This window comes from Anticarsia gemmatalis, chromosome 19 (assembly GCF_050436995.1).
Source record: "Anticarsia gemmatalis isolate Benzon Research Colony breed Stoneville strain chromosome 19, ilAntGemm2 primary, whole genome shotgun sequence".
In the NCBI taxonomy this organism is placed as follows: domain Eukaryota; kingdom Metazoa; phylum Arthropoda; class Insecta; order Lepidoptera; family Erebidae; genus Anticarsia; species Anticarsia gemmatalis.
Window position 1 is genome coordinate 9,127,231 of NC_134763.1, and position 22,453 is coordinate 9,149,683.

Sequence of the window (22,453 nt, forward strand, 5' to 3'; positions counted from 1 at the left end):
TATCAAAGGCGGGCAGGCTTTTTGGGAACCAGATTAAAGACCTTTTTCGTAATTATAGTGATACTAGTTAGAACATGCGGCTACGTCTGCAAAAATGTGCGGTGTAACTTCGAAGAGGCATAGAGTGCGAACATAGAACATAATGTAACTTTTTATCATTAGGTGACTATGTGAAAACGTTTTTCAGTTTTAACTGAGTCACTACGTTTGTTTTTCTAAACCTCTTACAATTACCCCAACTCGTCACTTAATTGTAATCAATTATAACTAGCGAAAGACCCGTTCCTATAACTTAAATTTCACTCCCTCCAAAAGCAATAAAACGTACATATTCTTACAAAAACGCACCATATGTCAAGAAACCGATGCGTCATAGTAAAAAAGACCAGAAAACTTTAAAAGTATACCCAAACACGCGAATGTTATCAAACATCAACATAACAAAGTTAGAGAGACGGGTAAAAATAGAGGGTTTATAAATAACACAGCCGTTAAACTGAACGCACGCCGAAACGATACGACCTATAATTACAAACATACGGAACATATACAAATCCAAGTTTAAGAATATTTCACATTAGGCGTATATTCGGCGTTTTATCTTAAGCGAGTGCGCGTCTTTTGTGACATATAGTAAGTTAAAATCTACCTTACGAGAGTACATATTCCTTGGCCAATATTTAGTAAGTTATAATCTTAAAAGATGTGGAAAGAGTGGAGAAAATGTGTTTTGTAGATCTCTTTACTACTTTGTGAATACTTATCTAACGGTAAGATAGGCTCTAGTAAGTAAAGATCGGGCTTTGACATTAACACACGCAAATTTGCGTAAGAAACTGTAAACTAGAGTAGTCTAGACACATAAAATTCTTATCCAATCAAATTGTGCGTTATTAATGTTCAGATTATTAAGCGACTTGTTAGTAGCAAATTGTTTGTTCTGTGTGACTACATCCTAACACACCTTATGTTTTTATATGCTGGATGTAATTTTAATAAGTCGCGATTTTACGTTATGACCTATTAAACAGAGTGTTAATGTAAAGAAGGAATTAATTAGGAAATTCCTTTCAGCAATACTAATAAATTTTCGTTTTAAGGAACATGTTACACACCTGCTTGCTTAACAACTTACGTTAATATCACTTAATAATTTAAGTTGCTGAATTAAGGAACAAAATTGAAATCATTTATTCATGCCAAGTACAGACACTTATGATGGTCAAATAATACATTATATACTTAAATCAATAAAATTTTATGTTATTGATAAAAAAATTGAGGAATACACTATTAGGTATAAATGATTCTTTTTCTAACTCTAGGATCCATTTGTCAAAGATTCAGCGATTAGAGTGAATAAATTGATTGTAGGTTCCAATCCCAGATTTACTCTACAGGCTTCGTTCACAATGTTACTAAAACATGAAAAAACATACACTGCAAATATATGGAAAAAATCCCACAAATGAGAAAAAAAGATTAATAATTTTACAACAAATACTACTATGAAGTGTGTTCCACCAGACGATAAAACAAAACAATATGACGTTAACTACATATTAATACGTATAAACAGGTGTTACATACATCTATACTTACTAATATTATAAAGCTGAAGAGTTTGTTTGATTGTTCGTTTGTTTGTTTGTTTGTTTGAACGCGCTAATCTCAGGAACTACTGGTCCGATTTGAAAAATTCTTTCAGTGTTAGATAGTCCATTTATCGAGGAAGGCTATAAGCTATATATCATCACGCTACGACCAATAGGAGCGGAGTAGCAACGAAAAATGTTACAAAAACGGGGAAAATTTAGACGCATTCTCTCTTATGTGACGCAAGCGAAGTTGCGCGGGTCAGCTAGTATAAAATATTCGGTAAGAATTCTTAAGCGCGGGCGCAGCTCCAACTCGCGCGCATCGATCCGTTTATTTCTGTTATCACTATAAGATATAGTGCATCAAATATAACGTTACACGTGGCGATACAAACTTCATCATTTCTGGCAATTGACTGTGAAATACTGAGAGATTATTAATTGCGATAGCTTGAGATGTTTCTCCTTATTAACTCATTTCTCATTTGGATATTCGTATACGAGTCAACTTGTATTTGGTGTGTACAGATTGTACTGCATAAATGGTTGGTTATGTATAGTAACGTGGCGGTAGAAGGGACGAAACATTAAAGAAATAGGTGAATTAGTCGTAAGTTTGCGATGATTGTACCAAGTGGCATTCTTTAGTTTTTGCCATAGGAGCAAAGCTTGACTTTATGCATGTATGTAGATTTTGGTCGTGGGCTTTAAGACACTGTTATACAAGAAACAACTCACTCCTCACAGATTTACCATAGCAAAAAATCATAACAAAAAACCAGTTTATTAGCAACTTGACAGACAATAGTTTCTTGTCCATAGCACTAAAAGTTTCAAGAACACATGTGACATGTCCATTTTACAACGACACATCTGCTATGAAGAGAACTCATATATCAACGTGTTATCTTAACGCGAGCATTAAAAGTCTCCACAAGAACTCGCTGTGACGCGTGTACTAGTATTTATTATATGAGATCGTAAATCTTCATGAAGGAACATGCATCTCTTCTAATTAGCGTCGGATTCTGCGGAATTTCGCCGAAAAACCTTGGAGAATACGAAAGGGAAATTTTATCTGGATATACAAGCGAATTATTCTAATGAAAACAAAAAGAAATATATTCTTAAAAGATATTACTAGTAAGCAGAACATAGATTTCGTAAAGTCAATATTTGTCAATATTTCAAGAAAGCTTTTATAACAAGATTCATCAGATTCTATTTTGCTCCTTCCACTTCCAGAGATAACCAGTTCGTACTATGTTTAGAATTTAATTAAATCCAATAGAAATACAATTTCAAAGTCGCGTCACGAAACTAATTAACCTTTCGAGATCCGAACTTCAGAGAAACAAATCAAATGCAGTAGCTGAAACTCACTCGTATTGCAAAGGTCTACTCAAATTCAAAACTTTAACATTAACATTATTGCAGGTTCGGCGCAGTGGTTAAAGTGGTCACCTTGCCGCAATAACCATAGTGCCGCGTGTGTTCGGTTCCAATCCCACCTGGAACAAATATATGTGATGAACACAAATATTTGTTCTGACCCTGGTTGTTGATTTCCCTATCTAAGTATGTAATTAGAAGTAGGTATTTAAGTATGTTTATCAGCTATTTGGTTACCATAGTACAAGCTCTGCACCTTTAGACAAATGGCACAAACGCTATTGAAATGGAATAGAATAGAATTCTCAATGTATGGGATTGACATAAGCATACGATAAGTAATTTGATCCGACGAATAGAGTTCTTACTAGGTAGCCAAACGTTAATATAGTCTAAACGATTTTACGAAACGTCAGAATAGTTCATTCATTTTATCGTTATGCGTAGCCAAGTGGCCGGTTTGACAAACGAATTCTACTAGAAGCGAACGACAATAGTCGGACGCCAAACACTTGAAGTTAACGCTACAAAATGGCGAATATTTTGATCAGCTGACAGCTGTGGAAGTTAAAGTTTGTTGATGTGAATGTTTGTTGAAAAGAAAAAACATTATTTTGTATAATGCATAAGCTAAGATTATTGTGGGCTGCCCATAATGAAGCAGTGTGGCTGAGGAAGCACCGAAGAAATGTTTCGAGACGTAATTTAGAATGAATTTGTGAAATGTCGGACGTTTTATTTATAGAAAGATTTCGTCTCAATAAAGCTACTTTTGTGGAGCTTTGTCGTAATTTACGTGCACATAGTAGTTACATTCTAATAACTAAGTTATAAACCATGTATTTTTATGGATTAGATTGTGAGGTTATAAAAACTGTGTATTATCATTTTTAGGTGCAATGCACGCTATCTTATCCGGTGATTTTATAACGCCACCACCAAGAGAATTTAATGTATTAGCGAGTTCATTCCACATTCTCTCACTTTTAATTCGTCCTTGAGGACCTTGCTGGGGTCTCGATAGGTCTCCATGCCTGTAACATAAACATAAACTACACTTAAAGTATTCAACACTGATAAGGGCTCTGTGACTGAGTGATGTCATTGTTTATTGTATGGTAGTTTCTTATTAGAATGAAAGGAATTTTTAAATAAATGTATGTAGGTATTTACCTTTCCATATAATCTAAAGGAATTGAAAATTGCTCTGGGCTAGCCCGTACTCTCGGTTCCATCGCTAAAACAAGAAATTATCCTCCATCATCCAATGTTAAAAAGTAGATATTTCTATGACAACAAGTTCAACGTTTGGTTTTAAAACATGAATTTAAAGTATAACTCTTCTAATACTTGAACTAATACTATAATTACTATAATATTTTAGTGTTTTACTTACCAATTATTAAAAAATAGAAGACAAACTTTTCACAAATCACTATAAAACTCGCGCGCTACACTTCAAAATGACGTTTGAGAACGGACTGAACGGAATGAAATTCGGAAACATAAACAAGTTCAGTAGCGATCGAATAGAATAAGCGTTCGCCATCTCGTAGTACATTTGGCTACCAACTGATAAACGATATCGCTAAGGCGTTAATATTTAGTAGAATAGAATAGATAGGAAGCGTTTGCCATTTGTCTAGAGACACTGCTTAGTTTAGAATCAAATGACCGTGTGTGAGTTGTCTAATGAAAATTAACGGATAGGATATCTTATTTCTTTACCCGACGTTTCACCAACATCGACCGTGGACACTGGCTGACTTTTATAAGACGCGTTACATTTAATATTAAGAAATTAGCAGTACCTAAAATCGAAGCTTTAAATCGAATGTCAAAGAGGGAAGTTGTTGAGTTTGTAATATAACAAACAACCATTAAAACTGCCAACAGCACTCGGCTGCAAGTAATTAATGAAGTTCGGCAGTGCGAGCCAAGTTCGCGAGCCGACCTTCACCCTGTAATGCTGCAGTGTTCGCAAACGAATTAATTAGTACTCTGTTTGCTACGCTAGTTAAATTATAGGAGAATAATTTCACTGCTTTAGTTACTGTTTGGGTAATGTTACCTGAAATTAATGAGATTTTAGCTCGCGCGAAATTATTTGTAATTGTTTTTATTTGTTTATTTGTATCTTTGGCCAAAGATCGGGCAAAGTGGCGTTCTCTCGTGTCGGAGGCCAAGACACATTTTGGGTCGTTGAGCCAACGGAGTAAGTAAGTAAGTAAGAAATTATTTGTATGAAACACGATGTTGTCGTAATATTTTAGTTAAAAGGCAGGGCTTAAGAGCTGCTTTACGTTAACAGCTATGATATAATATAATTTGAATGTTAGTCAGAGTTGACTTATGTTCTTACGAGTTAGTGAATATATTTGAATAGATCAGTTTATAATTAAACTAAGACACTTAAGACTTTTAAGTGATTTCCTACAATTGGAGTCGTTAATTCTATATTATTATTATAAACCTGAAAGTGTGTTTATTTTATGCAAAAACAGCTAAACTAATTCGGATGAAATTTGGTAGGGTAGCGGCTTGATCCTTGAAGAAAGACAGAAGTTGCATTTTTACGAGTGAGAGTCGCTACCATCGAGATATTAATATTATAGACAATAATATTCATAACTAAATTACAAAAATGGGGTCGTAAATTATTTAAAAAGAACGTCAAAACAGCAGTAGGGAGCCACTAGTTATAATTAAACGACAAGGTCACCGCAATTAGGTGCACATCACACGGCCGGATGCGTCGAACCCCACCAACCGTCACTTATCCACCGTGAACGCCTTTAATGCCCCAATTCCAGTAATTAGCTCTACATTTTAGTACCAACATTTTGTTATATTTTCACTCTTTCACTATAACATGAAAAGTTTTAAAAAGATGTGTTGTATCTTTGTTTAATTTTCCATCATTGTTTAAATGCTCTTATGATTTAATGATAGGCCACGCGGAAAAGTACTCCAAAAGTTTACTTCTTTAATTTCCCCATGCGACCTAATGCTCCAGCATAATTGCACCGGCCAAAATTAGCGTAACAGCTTAAGCGCTCTAAATTATATTGCAGATGATATTTGAAAGAAAACTCTCTTTGCATTCATCAATCTGCAACTTACATTAAATGCAAATTTTAATTACTACGGCCAAAAATAAAACGATTGAAAAGTGAAAAGAGAAATTGAGTTAGGTATTTTTTTGTAAGACTTGGCTGTGACGTGGCGGGATAATTTACGAGCTCTTAAATTAATGATGTCAGTGGTAATCTCGGGTATAAAGTTTTAAACGTCTAGTGTCTACAGTAGATAAACGAGTGGAGAGAACTATTTTATCTAAAGTTTGATAGCAAGTGTAAGTTATAATAGGTATTTAATCTATACTAATATTATAAAGCTGAAGAGTTTGTTTGTTTGTTTGAACGCGCTAATCTCAGGAACTACTGGTCCGATTTGAAAAATTCTTCTCAGTGTGTCATTTCTTCAGTGTTAGATAGCCCATTTATCGAGTAAGGCTATAGGCTATATAACATCACGCTATGGTCATTAGGAGCGGAGTAGCAACGAAAAATGTAACAAAAACGAGCGAGATCAGATTGTTAAACGAGTTATAACTAGCGACTTACAGCTTAGTAGCTATAGTTCAATATAATTCTTAAAATAAATATAGCCTCTATTACTGAATTTATAAATGAAAATATTTGACAATATGAAACGACATCTACAGTAACCTTTGATCAAACCCTACTTGAAATAAACTTTTGATAACCCTGAAACTCAGTATATTTTTATTACAAGAATATTTTTACTATATTCAATAAAAACATATCCATCTTTCAATGTTACTTTTCTATGAGATGGTAGTAAAACAAAAATACATCTTGAAATAAATCCATAATGTACAGTTACAAGCAAAAATTTGTATACACTGTCGAATCATGTGTAAATATTTCTTAGATTTTTTCATATTGTTTATCTCTCTTCTCATATTGTTTATTTTATATCTCCTTTTGAAGATTTAAAACTTTGAAGAAACGTAAGGTAATGTTTCTTTACTATTGCAAATATTTCAAAACCTAAAATTACCGAATAGATCAAACTATTCTCTGAACCGAATTATAGTCCATCAGCTAAATAGAGAGTTTTAGAATGCACAGGTTATCGTCATCTATAACTACGTATCTGAATTTAGTATACCTCTTTCAGCTGTGAACCTTGCATACTAAGCTCTCTTCTAATTTCTTGGACTATAATTGGTGTTATACTTAAATGGAAGATAAAAATGTGACATTGGATAATACATGTTTTGTTCACGACAGTACAAAGAATCAATTTCAAGTGTACGTCTTTTTCAGTGGCAACATCTGTTTGATAAAATTAATCTGTCTCGTCGGGGCCGTAAGGCTTGAGTAGAAAACTTGTTAGGAATAAAGTTAAGGGCTCGGAAAGTTATACACAAGCCATGCATACTTTACGAGCGTAGGACAGACTTGGGCACAGCTTATTTCTTATTAAGAAACAAATAACTTACTTATGGACAAGAGGAGATGTGTAATAAAAGTGAAAGAAAGATCCAAAAAAGAATTTTTTTCGAAACAAATCAGCTAAGTTGGGATGAAAAGACATAAAAAACTACATTGACATGTGCCCTGAAATGTTGGATTTAGCTCTTTTCAACAGCTTTTTAGCATCTATCTTCTCTGAAATGCGCTTAATAAAACGCCCAATTAGTCTAGATCCCAGGAAGTTAGTTTGAGCCAATTCAACAGTTCACGAACGGTAAATTCAAAGGCTTTGATGAAGCGAGTAAACCAGTTCATTAGTAAACGTATACGAAGCTTGGATTTAATTCGCTATCCGTTTAATAGTAGTGCTTTAGCGACTTAAAACAAAACCTTATATTCAAAATTCTAGTAAAGAAAATGAAAGGTTTATATTCTACAAAGTTACTTAATACTCAAATTCTTCTAAATAAACGCCGAATAGATGCCGCTAGATATAATACAAGCAAAAATCTAAGAGCGAACGTCTGCGCTCAACGATCCGCTGCGGGCAACGCCCGTCGGCGACACCTAGTCTATAAATAACGGCGCCATACTTATCACAAGACATTCGAGTCCATGGTCTAGGTCACCACGCTGTGGCACCAAGGTCGCTCCATCAGGGACGGGATAAAACCAGATTTTACGACCCACCATCATTTACTACTGAATATCTTCCTCCACGACACACAGATGAAAGATCCCGTATTTATTATGTAAACTAGCATTATGTTATTTATTTATTCGTCTCCAGCCAAATATCTGACAGTGAAGGTTAAACAAAAAATATTGAAGTAAGTTTTATCAATTTAAATTCGAGTCACGTCTGCGGCAAAAAAATTTACTATTAAAATTTCTGTGACTGAAAATTTCTAGAATCAATTTTACTTTGCGATTGAAGCTCTTTCAAATATCTGCATTATTAGATACAGATGTTTCAAGCAACTGATTCATTATTCACATTTCTCGCTACAATTTCTCTGAAACTGCTTTGATGAGTTACAAGCAGAGATAATTGCCTCCACGTCACCGAATTCTAGTAAGTTGTGTTCACGAGTTGAAAATAACTCGGCATTCAGAGTGCTATGACAAAGAGAAAATTGTATTATTTGTCCACTTTGAACGGAATATTACCGGTTACCTAAATCAATAGTGCTTCTCTTCCTTTGGAAAATGTAAGATAGAATTTCTCGTTATTTTCTTCTTCAATTCAATATTAAGTTAGCGTTATAGGAAAGGTTTGATTGCTGTTTACAGATAGAAAGATAAGTCTACGTTGGAATAGTGAATTAATCGAACAGCTGGTGTTGTTTTTGTTGATGATATAGACTTACTTTATTTCTTTGGAGCTTGAGGAACAAAACATTTTTTTGTCTGTTGTTTTCGAGCGTCCGATATAAATTCAAAAGAAATACGGATCTGTCACCAGGCTATTAGCCCCCTTACGCACTAGCGGTTAACCGCGGGAGCGGCTAGCCGCGCGGTTACAGTTGCCTGACAAAATTGTTGGCGGTTATGTTGCGGTTCACAGGCGGTTGTATATTAAACTATAACCGCGCGGCTAGCCGCTCCCGCGGTTAACCGCTAGTGCGTAAGGGGGCTTAATGATTACCGTGTTTTTATTGGCGAGAAAATATCACAATATTTGATAGAGCTTTCATCTCTTTTGAGATGATCTTCAGAATAACTAAACGCAGCTTTTGAAGAATATTTTCATATACTACACTTGCCTTTTTTGTCACCACAAGAATTCCAAGAAAGCTAATCTGCGAAACGTATTATTTTAGAAAAAAATTTATCTATATTTTTGTGACCTTTCAGTCCCGAAAGTCTAAAGTCAACGCACTCAGATGTCCAGGCTTTCCAATCATAAATCTTTTTTTCTCTCGTACATTTTCGCAAACGTCATTTGACCTGAACGAGGGTCTGAAGTGCCTCCACTGTCACGATTTCCAGGCTTTCTAAAACAATTATCACGTTGGATGTGGGTACAGTTTAATGCCTTGTTTAAGTTTTACTGTTAATGCTTATTTCGATATTTTTTTCAAGAACAAAAGGTGAAATAGGTTATTTAATAGTTTTATTTAAACGTGGATGTCTTTGTAGATTTTTTTTCAGCTTTATGGCTTTGGAGCTGTCAGAACCAGCCTATAAAATTGCCTTAGGCCTGGTAGTCACAAACACAATATTATAATTCAAAGGCGAAAATATGATTTTTAGAAATTTTTGATTCTCAAACTGATTCAAACATCGGCTTCTACCTTTCTCCTTTTATATAAAGAACTATTTTCTACGTTACTTTCGTCAAATGTCTACCTGATAGGAGTATCGATAAACGCTCAATTGACACAAGCCGTAATCAAATAAAGCCGTACATGTGTGTAAAAACTGCGAGGTAATTGCCGTAGCTATCGCGTTCTAGGTTTCCATTAGTTTTCATCACAATAATGACTATTAAATAACTATTCAGACCTATCTTATACGGATTACCAGCTCCGATTTTCCGCTCTTTATTTGAGTACGAAAAAACCAGAGGTTTCGGAGGAGACCCATACTTTTGCCTCTGCTAGTTATGACAGTTACCATAATTATGTCAAAGGTAAGTCCGCAACAGTTATATAGGAACTAGTTCCAGTATCTTTTAGGTCACGATTTCAAAGACTAGGATACCTAATCCTAGCTCCCTTCTGTCTGAGATCAAATGTAACAGATCTATATCACCGCTTTGAATAAACTTGACCCATTTCTTTCTCTTTGAAGATTATTCTAATGGCTTTCCGAAACCTAATGCAGGCCAAATAGTTTTTGGCTGAATATCAAGAGTGCTTGTCGGTTTTTTCAATGTTACGAATAAATTGTGTTGTTTTATAAAAATGTGTTTGATCTTGTCCTAGTTTAAGTTTGGGGATGGCACGTGCCGTGAGATAAGTAACTGGGGCAAATTTGTGACTGTATCGATACTGTCGCGATATCGACTCGCATTTTTGTAATTTCTGCGGAGTTCTGCTACATTTGCACTGTTATAATAAGCTGTTTTGTGATACGGGAATACCTGAGCTCTATACCTAGGAACTCTTTGAAGAATATCAATACTAATATTACAAATGCAGAAGTCTGTCTGCTACGCTTTCATAGTTAAACCATTAGATCATTATATTCTCCATATATCATCACACCATAAACAGTTTGATTAAAATTTAAAATTGACTAACGATTGCGTATACATTTTTTATCTGAGACCAAAGCTTCAAATAGAGGCTAGAACTAGGATTAAAGTTCCTACGCGTTAGCTAGTGCCTTATACTACGACTATTTCATAAATGCCATTCCTAATATTCTTCTATCAATATTAAACTAACATGTAATTAATGCAGCCAATAAATTATGTCACCGGCGACATCACAGTCCCTGAATGTCAGGGGCATATACCGTCATGTACGGGAACACGCATCGATCCACAAACTTAACCTCATTCGTTGAAATAGACCTAACGGCTCCCGAGTCCGATCACATTACCAACCTTCCAAATATTATAAGACTGAATTATTCAGTTTTTTGGGTTGAAAATTAGGTTTTAATATAAATAAGAATGTTTCTTTTATTCTGTTAGTCGAAACTTATATTTACTTAGCTATTATATATCTATTTTAAAAATGCTGAGAGGAATACAAAGTTTGTCGCAAAACTTGATAGTCAAAGGATCGATATATTCGGTAAATTCCGTCATGTCAAGTAGGTAAGTAAGTCTGTACCCACTGCAAAGTCTCTTTTAGTATTTTGAGTATGGCTTATCTGTCGCGTATAGTCTTTGAAACAGTTAAGACTAGGGAATTCTCAAAATTCAATATCTATCAAATTTCCGATAATGTCATCTCAGACTTATAAAGAATTAAAGATAGTACCGAAATTATAAAGCATAGAAGTGTGTGCTATATTAGTCTGTGAGTCAGTAAATGATCGTGTTTGCCGATTGTACGCGTCAAAACATTAAGATCCAAGTACTATGCACTTGAACTCAATCTGTTATTGTATTGAGTGCATCTTTGTCTACTAACACCAATTCTCAGAACCATTGGCCTTAATCGATACAACATCATACTTTGCGCTCAGTAAGGCTTGCTACACATATATACGGTTCGGCATTAATCGAATTAGCCCCGGTTTCTGTGGTACATTTAGCGGTAGTTTATCTATTCAATAGCGTTAAAACTCATATAAAAAAACGCTATCGATTAGATAAACTACCGGTAAATGTACTCAGAAACCGGGCATTAGCCGTACGGCAAAACCGAATGTGTAGATGAACCCGATCGGCACAAGTCGAACAAGTGAGTCGAGTCGCTTTGTTGTTCGATAAATATTTCCTAACCGAATATGTGTGTAGCATGCCTAACAGCAGTTCCACAACATTAATCATCTCTAGCTGAATAAAATATATCGTATTGGAACAAAGCACGACTATTAATGAAACAAGACTTCAGTATGAAAGAAACGAAATTAATCATCCCTAGGGCTCGAAGAGAATATGATTCGTTTTCATCAATCATTTGCAGACAGCAGATACCTATATTATGTAGATAGAGTAAATATTTACTATGTAGATTATCTTACAAGCACAAAAAGTTGAGCTAGTTGTTTTATATGGCACTATCTAAGAAAGTTTCTAATCGATACTAAAAGTGTTAAACTATTTTATAACTCGGTTATTGCTATTAACGATTTTAAACTATCGCGACTTGTCGTGTTCACGGGCAAACCGATGAAACACGGTCTAAACGACGCGTCGGACAACAAATAAGGTAGGTACCTACAGTAGAATTTGGATAAATACTGTTTTAATTGAAGGTAACGTTCATTTTGGGTTATCACTATTTTATAGAAAAAGTCCCTGGCAATAGCTTCACTAGAATACAGAGTATAAAGATATTGTATATAAGTACACATTTATAGTATCGGAACAATTGTGTCATATATTTTTCAGCCAAAACGTCAGTCAAAACATATTTACCCATGTATTTGTCTCGCAAAAAAGCAATTGTGTCAACAAACGACACCTTGAACAGTAAAACAATTAGCAAGCTGTTTAATATTTAATGAGTATGAAGCCAAATATCGTGTTTGTAGAGTCACGTCCCGGACATATTATGAGTAACATTATAAATGCGAAAATTTCGATGTTTGGATGGATGTTTGTTACTCAATTACTCCAAAACTACTGAATCGATTTTGGTGATATTTGATACAAAGATAGTTCATAACCTTATTTACAGGATACTTTTAAATCCCGGAAATCTTTTGTTTGAATTTGGTGAATTCACGTGTAGAGGCACGTATGGAATCTATACTAATATTATAAAGCTGAAGAGTTTGTTTGTTTGAACGCGCTAATCTCAGGAACTACTGGTCCGATTTGAAAAATTCTTTCAGTGTTAGATAGCCCATTTATCGAGGAAGGCTATAGGCTATATAACATCACGCTACGGTTATTAGGAGCGGAGTAGCAACGAAAAATGTTACAAAAACGGGGAAAATTTTGACTCATTCTCTCTTATGTGACGCAAGCGAAGTTGCGCAGGTCAGCTAGTAATCATTATTTTTTTACCCTTTACTGCTCACTGCAAGACAAGGTATCCTCCCAAACAAGGGGGAGGGGTTAGGCCTTAAGTCCACCACGCTGGTTAAGTGCGGTTAGACTTTTACAGGAATGTTATCCGAATCCGATTTTTCTACCCCAGGAAATTTCAGCCAAAGTCGCAGCCCGAAATTAGTGAGTGAAATAATGCGGAATGCGAACAAAAACGGATGATATGTCGCAGATTTTGGATGACATCCAGCCATTTTATTACTAAGCACGGATGGATACCGGTTGGCACGAGTTGCATGTTTGTATGGCCTGCTAGCCAACATATTTGAATACCACGTACCGAATACCAACGCCAGAAAACATCTTGAACCCTATTTTTAAGACTTGAGAGTTCAAATTCGCGTGAACCCGGAAGATTAGTGGTCGTTTTAAGTTCAAGAGCGTGCCAAATGTGCTGAATAGGCAACCGGCAGCTGTTGTCTTCGATTTAATACGTATCAACTATTATATAAACTAGTTTCTTATTGTATTTAAGCTTTTGACATCGTTTTGAAGGTCTCGGTTCTGTTGTGTCTTGTTGAAGGAAAGCAATAAATATTGTTTATTATATCGATACGTTGGAACACAAAAATTGGGACATTATATTATCATTAAATCAAATAGAGCAGATTTGTCATAGCTTTAACAGTCATAAATCAGGGTTACCCACATACGATATTATTCTCAAAGAAATTAAATAAAGACGATTATATACTACAAATCCAACTAATCTATCAATATTAGAACGCCTGTATTTCGACCAAATATTAAAATCGACACCTATCTGGCAGCCTTAAATCTTTGAGGATAGTGACCAGTGGAGGAATTGAGGGGAGACCTTTGCCCGACAATGGGACAGTATAGGAAAAAAACTAATATCCAAAAAAGACAGGCTTCAAAAAGTACATTCATCACAAAAACACATACGACACAAAAAAAATATGAATGGTTCTAAAACTATACCAACAAAGCTTTTTCCCCAAGTTCATTAGCCTTATCAAATTTGAGTCTATATTTACAAATAAAATGTCAGATTTTTCTTCATAAATACGTACACAATAAGCTAATCCAAAGGTCAGAGATGTCTGGTGCAGACGTTTGATGGATGGTAATGAGAGTCAAAGGTTGTACGTATAAAATAAATACTTCTATTTAACGTATATACCACTGTGATTGATTGGAAAGCTACTGCACGCATCGTATTGAAAAAGTATAAGTGAAGGGAAAAGCGTCTAATGAAATAATAATATTTATATTAAGTTTGACGATCGCGATATATTTCATTTAAATATTGTGGCTTTATGATAAAACTTATATTTTTTAAGTAATACATAAAATCACGCCTTTTTCTCATTGGGGTAGGGAGAGACCAAAGAACACCACTTGGTACGATCCTCACAAACTTCTCTTGCCTCATTATCATCCATATCCTCATCTTAATATTTTTTCTAAATCTTGTTTAAAAACACAGGAATCCACCTTCACAAGACTATGCTAACCAAGTATTACAGACTCGTTTACGAAATACCTGCAAGGGTTACGAATTGCGATCGTCACGTATAATTTTGCTACCAACTCTACCAAAGACCATTACTTTTATAATACCTAACGAATAAATAAACCAAAAGTTTTAATGATACTAAAGCTATCACCTAACTGACAGCATAATTCTACAAAAGGTTTTTTAAGCCTAGGCCTTGCAGGTAAAACTAAATAAAAATAGAATAAATTTTAACACGATAAACTTTGCAACTAACTGAGTACATAATTAACGAAGCAAAAAATAAAGTAAGCCAGATTTTCGCGTACATTTTACAGTGAATCCAGCTGTCGCTAATGAAGCAGACTTTTAAATTAATATGTTAATGTAAGCTGGACACCTGACTTCGGGCGAAAGGTGCCCGAAGGCGGCCGAGAGTAGCCGAAGGTGGCCGAAGATGGCCGAAGTTGGAACCCACCTGCTACAGCTGAGAGTAAGCAGGTGTCATTGTGATTTATATTAGCTCGTTTATAAGAAATTTTATCTGATGATATTTAATACTGAATATGAATAAGTTGCGTTTAATAAATGCTGGAGTTATTTAAAAATTCTGCAATAAATTATAAATTAAACGTTACAGATGCTGTTTTAAGTTAATTGTAAGATTACGTTATTAAACTTAGACCCTATTTCATTTTTTCATAGCGATCCAAGTCTAAGTTTATGATAATTTGCGCATCTCTTTTCCCTATTGTCTTATCGATTACCACAAAAAAGTTTTTTTCAAAATCATAACGATCACTTTATATTTTCTGAAAAACCATACCATTGTTCCTTGTTTCGATAACTGTGCAATTCACTAGCAGTGCAAAACAAATTAAATCACCACTCACCCCAACAAAAAAAATGCACACTGCACTTCCTAATCTAAGTTGCACCCGACTGTACTTAAACGCGTAGCTCGCACGAATGTGACCATGTCTCACTGCCGTTTAACAACACCGCATGGCAGACATAAATTATATTAGACATTTACATGATTATGCACCAGCGACGTTAGAACAGAGACGCGAGTGAGTTATGCGAACATTTTGCATGCACGCTGAATGTGAATTAGCGGGTAAGTGCACACGCATAGAAACACATTCGTAGTCGTATAAAAGTAGAGTCTATTTTATAAGAAATTGCCGCCTTTAAAATTAAATTATGTATGTTTTACTTAACAATTAGAATATTGCATTTACGAGTAGAATACTAGTTGGTTCAGTGAGAAACTATACGCATTTTTATTGTTCTCCAATATTGTGGCTTCCTTATAGAAACACGACGAGTTTATTTTTTTCTGATATTCTTATTGTATATTTATTGCAGAGTGTTATTTGGTATTTGGTAATTTACCAGCTACCAACATTTTTAACATCTTTCTGAAATTTAACTGCGTAACCCTACTCCTAATAAAAACAAAACATGACGTCCGAAGCCTGTCACGTTTGTTACACCGTGCTTATATACTTCCTTATGTAGAGGAAACTCTTTCATCTTACCCGACATAATTGTATTTGTACAATTCATGTTGGCACAATGTTTACCTGAAAAGAGGAAACCAAAAATTAGATAAAGCTGATAACCTTAACAAAAAAAGTACGTCTAGGCTTTCAAATAAGCTGAAATATCAAAGATTTGACACTACAATACATAATCTCGCGTAAGTTAGTCGTATATCTCAACGTGTAGTTAGTTTTTTTTAGTAACTACCAATTAACCATTGTTTGATTGCTCGTCAACTATAACAAAACACACAATTAACCAGTCAAACAAGACATAAATTCAAATAAAAGTGATATAATTAGTATTTGTAAAGAACAACACATTGCACTATTAATGACATATCAATAGCGCGATTACAAGCTTTCCATATTATCGTGACGACTTCGTATAAAGTAAATGACAGTCGATGTTTTTTAAAGATGTTCTATTGTTATTATATTTGACAACGTAATGCAGATAGACGTTTATATACAGACAATTCATGCCCGTAAAGATTGAATTTGAATTATAAAAACAAAAGAAATATCAGGATTAGATACAACAAATTTTCCTAAAGTAACCCATTCTACGGTACACCATAGATAACGTAACTTTAAGAAAGCTAGCGACGAAATCAGTTTTCCGGTTCTTTGTACTAAATATTGCTATGAATAAAATTGTAAAATTTCAAATACTGTGATTGACCTTTAAAATGTCTATTTCTGTCCATTTTAAAGTAACTCCTGTAATCAAAATTAACCCCATTCTACCGTATGCCAAGGCCCGGCGACACAAGATTTTTCATAGTATGGGAAGCTTTATTACTACCGTGTGATTGGATTGCGGAGGTTTCCTGTAAGGAAATACGAGAGTTATCTTTTATATCAAGAGAATGTACAAGAAAGAAAAGTCCGTCATGATTTACATTGTCGGTAGCGAGTCGATAACAAAGTCGCTAGTAGTCCGTATCTTCTTCAAACAATAACAAATAATCTCCGCTCCGTCTATAACAATGTACATTGAAATCTGATAAACATTTTTATTGATACTAAAATTTTATTACTAATTATGTTTTATGTTAAAACTAGTAAAATTTTAATCTTTGCGTAGATCAATGTTCGAGATTTATGAATGTGGAAATTTTGCGAGACAAAGCCAACACATAAGATGTGAAAATACAAATACACAATATAATACCTAAGTTTGTAAAATAATTATTAACAAAATCTTAAGATTTGAATATAAAACAAATAAAAGGTGTCTCTCAACCCAGTCAAGCCTATTTTAATTGATTTTCACTCCCCCAGTAGATTTTTAACACCCAAAATTAAATTGGAAACATTCAAACGGAAAACAAAAATGAAAATACGTACGGCTGAAAAGTTGCATGATCGTTAAAAATTAACCCAGTTCAAGTTATTCAATACTTCTAAATATCTTTTTCTACTGATAAGTTTATCTCGTCAATTATATTATCTATACTAATCTATACTAATATTATAAAGCTGAAGAGTTTGTTTGTTTGTTTGTTTGAACGCGCTAATCTCAGGAACTACTGGCCCGATTTGAAAAAATCTTTCACTGTTAGATAGCCCATTTATCGAGGAAGGCTATAGGCTATATATCATCACGCTACGACCAATAGGAGCAGAGTACCAGTAAAAAATGTTACAAAAACGGGGAAAATTTTGACTCATTCTCTTATGTGACGCAAGCGAAGTTGCGCGGGTCAGCTAGTTTAACATAAAAGTCTATAAGATACGCTCAATTAAAACTTTTAATTCAAAGCCTCATTGGCATTAGTTCCGATAATCTCCAACATTTAATTAAATTGCTATCTCATTCAAAACTACACCTGCGTACATTATCTTAAAGGTCTGATCAATTAAATTAGACCTCAATAATTACTTTAATGAATTAATTGGATCTCCAAATCAATTCTCTCGAGCAGATGGGCTTTCATAATCGGTCAATTGGATATTGGCAATAAGTTGAGGGGATGCCTTGTGGAAATACTGGCAATATGATGACTCATTTGGGTAGTGTAAGGATATCGCAAGGGGGAAAATATGACGTCATATACTTATATAGGGATGACTTGTTCTGCAAATTTGATGAAAGTGTTCCGTTTCTTTGTCATCATTTTAGTAAGCTGAATGTAATAAAAGAATTTAAGCGGGTTTTAAATTAGTTTCTAAGCTAATTTAGTGATGCGTTAGAAACGTTGCATCCACTAAGTTGACTAATGCACATTTATATATTAATACGGTGAAGCAACAATTACATGAAAAAATAATTGAGAAACATATATTATTATGTTCCATGACGAGTATGCAGCAGTAGTTTAAAGTTGCAATACAGAATGAAAAACGATTTCAACGTTAGATTTATCTAACGAAGAAAATAAATACTAGTATATTGGCTACAAAGAACGTTCTATTTCTATTCAGTAAAAATATGTGTCCGAGTAAATCGCTTTTGATCTGCATACATTTTGTATCGGAGATTGCAACGTTTGTAAAGCCTTTGCGAAACAGGATTATACTCTTGCATGCGCCGTATTACGTACAAAATAGATTTCCATGTATATTCTTTGTGAAACTCTAGATTGTGTGTTGCTTTGATCTGGATTCTGATAGTGCCGTATTTAAACGCATATTTCTGAAGTGGAAGAGGTTACTAACATCTCACAGCTTTTACTAGCTTTATATGTAAAAGCCTTTATAATTTTGAAGTGCTTAGTTTTTATTAAATTCCGTATAGTTGTAGAAGATTTAAAAAATATATACATACCTAAATTCAAAAAATCACGCCTTATTCCCATAGGGGGTAGGTATGGCCCAAGTTTGGTAAATATGTAAGTATGAAGGGACATCTTAAAAAAGTTTACTTTCAATAAAACTAATCATAGCAATTACTACTTACTACATTTACATTTAATTTTTTAAACCTTCATTCTTTTACACAGAACTGCGTCGAAAACCCACCAATTCTTCTTGCCTACAAAATCAATGTTTTCAACCCGCGTCCTAAATAAGCCGTCCCGATTCCGTCAAATCGTGAACAAAAGAATCGTTTAAACAAATGCATTCTCTATCCGAGGGCTTTTGATTACCGCCATTCATTAAACAAGGCGTGCTAATAACTTCGCGTTAATTTATGGTGATTCCCACCCCTCACTGTTAGGGGTTAACCACCTTAGTCTATTTTTGTATGCAACGAGTTAAATAGATAATGGTTTCATTTTCAAGCGGGTAAAACACTTAATTACAATTAATAGTGTATTTTAAAACACGTCTTTAATTTTGTTCATAAAAGTTTATATCCACACGACAACGTAAAAATGCAAAAATAACGCAGTCTTTTTTTTCGATTTTCCGTACACGGTTTAAGAATTTGATGAAATTAGCGAAACGCAGAGCTTTTTTTAGAAAAAGTATTTTTACAAACCTTTCTTACAAGTGGAGCCGCGATCAAAAGCTAGTTTCATATAAAAATATACCTTATTTCTGTAGTCAAGGAGTGAAGTAAAGATCTTTTATTAATGTGACATGTCCCAATCTATTGTGACCGTCGTCGTTCAATATTATACAGCTAAAAGGACCCTTGGAGATATAGGTACACTATCAATCACTCAGCTAACCAATATAGGTTGTAAGGACGAAACAAGAACACATATAACTTATAGAGGAAAAAAAAGAAGTACTATCATCGGGATAGCGGAAAAAAATAGAGAATCTATTTGACCAGCAGTGGAAAGATAATGGCTAAAAAGTACCTATAAGCTAAACTTTGAAAGAATCTTTAAGACAATCAGCTTAAAATAAAGGCGCGTTAAATTTTCGTTTCTAGGCTAGACAAGACAAGTAGACTAGACTCCAAGCAAGTCTAATAATGCGTGATCTAGCGCGTATTATTTAGTAAGTGTGTTTTAAAGAGAGAAGAAAAGGGAGAGAACGGAAAAGTGGTCTCCTGCCATCTCATGCAACACACTTTTAGCTACAAGTACTTCTGATGGTTATTAGATCAAGGCGAAGTAAGAGAGGGTAGGTTCAAGAGCCAAGCAATAATATAATATACATACTGCATATTTTTTTAAGAATAGATACATATTTTACTATCCAATGTCATGAGTCACATCATATCATACTTCAAAAAAATCTCTAATGGAACCTCCCAAACAGAAACAATCTCATACATCAGCAAAGAATTCATTCTCATCCAATCAAATCACAGAGGTATGTAATAAAAGTGAAACGTTATAATGCGAGTGTCAGATGAGGGCACATTAATCTAAGAGAGTGCTGGAGGGACCTGGCCATCTCTCACATGGCTGGGTCTCAAACACTGTAGTTTGTACACTTTACTAATGCGGGTAGACGGGGATAGTTTTTGTAGTGTCTTCACTGAAGGCTCTTTTTTATATTTTTTATTCCTGAGATTAGCGCGTTCAAATAAACAAACAAACAAACAAGCAATCAAACAATCAAAGAAACAAACTCTTCAGCTTTATAATATTAGTTTAGATTGCTAACAACTAAAACATCCTGAAGTCGAATAAGTTAAGAGTACATCGTATGAGTAGCTGCACCACATTGGTTACTCATAACGATTAAAACTGGCCGGATTGTTATTGTGAGGGTTCGAATCTCATCATTGCATTGGCTGGTATTTTTTTGACCCCTAAGGTCCAAAGTTAGTATGACAGGGTTAGTGTATTGATTAAAGACTTACTAGTTTCAATCCCAGTTCGAGCAAGTTTATTGTTAAAAAATGGCCTTATTGCATTTTTAACGTTATGTTTAAAACATAATTTTACAATGATATGTTTTAGTTTCACTGGCTCCACGTATCGCAATCGACAATCGTAATGAATGATCGCAATTAACAAGCGTAACACAAACCAAAAACAGGAGCTGTCTTAACAAAAATAAAAGTAAAAAAAATGTCCTGTAAAACACGAAACTGTTCGTTAAAACGGACCATAAAATATCAAATGACAAAGTGTTACTGTTCGAACAATATCTTATTTTTTTTCCTTACTTTTATGGGGCGTGGCGTAATAAATTTAGTCGCGTCGTTATAAAAGTTATTCTTTCAACAGAGATTAGGTTACTTTTACACTTTACGGATATATGGTTTATGTTACAAATTAACAAGGATTAAGCACTTAAGATGGGATAAGTTTGAAACTTTCACGTTGTATAGGAAGTGTTGTGTGTGTGTTGGGCAGGAAATGAAGACCGATTGACGAGTTTCAGGCAGACTTTCAAAAATCGGATCATAAATATTAATGGAAATAATGCGATTTCCTTTGGTTCACCCTATTAAATAGAAGCAATAATCATCATGGGTGTCATAATTTTGGCAGGAAAACAGTATAAGTACTTTTTCAAAGCGAGAGCGAAGTATATGAAAAAGCGAAAATACTAAAGTAAAAATTGTAACTAAAATGTCATTAAACTGAACCACTGACATTATTTACATTTATTAACTTCTTAAACATTTAAAGTTTAAACTAACGCTCTAATTTCTTTTCAGTAGGTCACATAGAGATGTTCATAAATGAGTCTCTTTGGACACTTTAGAGTTAATAGAACTCTAGCGTCAAATTACTAAATTCTATTACTAATGTGACCCCCAAAGTATTATTACTCGTTTCTGTCTGACACTGACCGTATATAAAGATTTAAATGTTTCGTATGTCTTATTTGGAGGAGTATATAAACGTATACATACTTTAAGGGTTCCATACTGAAAGGGTAAAAATAAAACCTCATTTTCGACATTTCGCTGTCTGTCAGTCACTTGGCTGTATCTCATGAACCGCATTATAATTTAAATAAGACAGTTAAAATTATATTGCCGCTTCAACAATAACCAAAACAAAATAAAATAAACAATTAAGGGGCTGCCATACAACAGCCATGCAATTTCCCATTTAATTTTCACAAATTGTAGACTGGGTACACTAAACCACTTACTCATTATAATATCAATCTTAGAAGTAAACTTTTTCATACTGTTATAAGACTACTGTCTTAATACGACTACGTCACACAAACCAAAAACTCATTATCTCGACAAAAGGCAATCTAGTCTTACAATTTAACTCAGTATAATCCTAAAATATAATATAATCTAGCTATAAGCGAAAATTCCACAAGATAATACAATTAAAAGCGTTAATTAAGTTCTGTATTCAAAGCACGTAGGTGCGGATATTCCAAACAGGCTCCACCGCCGCCATTTTGTCAAAGCTAAAACAATATAATAATCAAACAGAACGTTC

The 22,453-nt window shown here is 34.3% G+C and overlaps 1 protein-coding gene and 1 long non-coding RNA gene across 5 annotated transcripts in view; both read right to left on the reverse strand.

Moving 5' to 3' along the window:
* KrT95D (phosphofurin acidic cluster sorting protein KrT95D) overlaps positions 1 to 22,453 on the reverse strand; it is a 183,599-nt gene that overhangs the window by 63,359 nt on the left and 97,787 nt on the right. Inside the window, exon 1 of one of the 4 annotated variants that reach the window (XM_076127159.1) lies at positions 15,528 to 15,978. The exons of the other annotated variants lie outside the window; for them this stretch is intronic. The gene's annotated coding sequence lies outside the window, so the exon portion shown is untranslated. Of the gene's footprint in view, positions 1 to 15,527; positions 15,979 to 22,453 lie in introns of those variants that run through there. 4 annotated transcript variants of the gene reach the window in all.
* Positions 3,625 to 4,463, reverse strand: LOC142981326 (uncharacterized). Its single transcript, XR_012959929.1, has 3 exons — positions 4,387 to 4,463; positions 4,164 to 4,227; positions 3,625 to 4,024 (listed from the first exon to the last, which is right to left on the reverse strand). It is a non-coding gene; the product is annotated as an uncharacterized LOC142981326 (long non-coding RNA).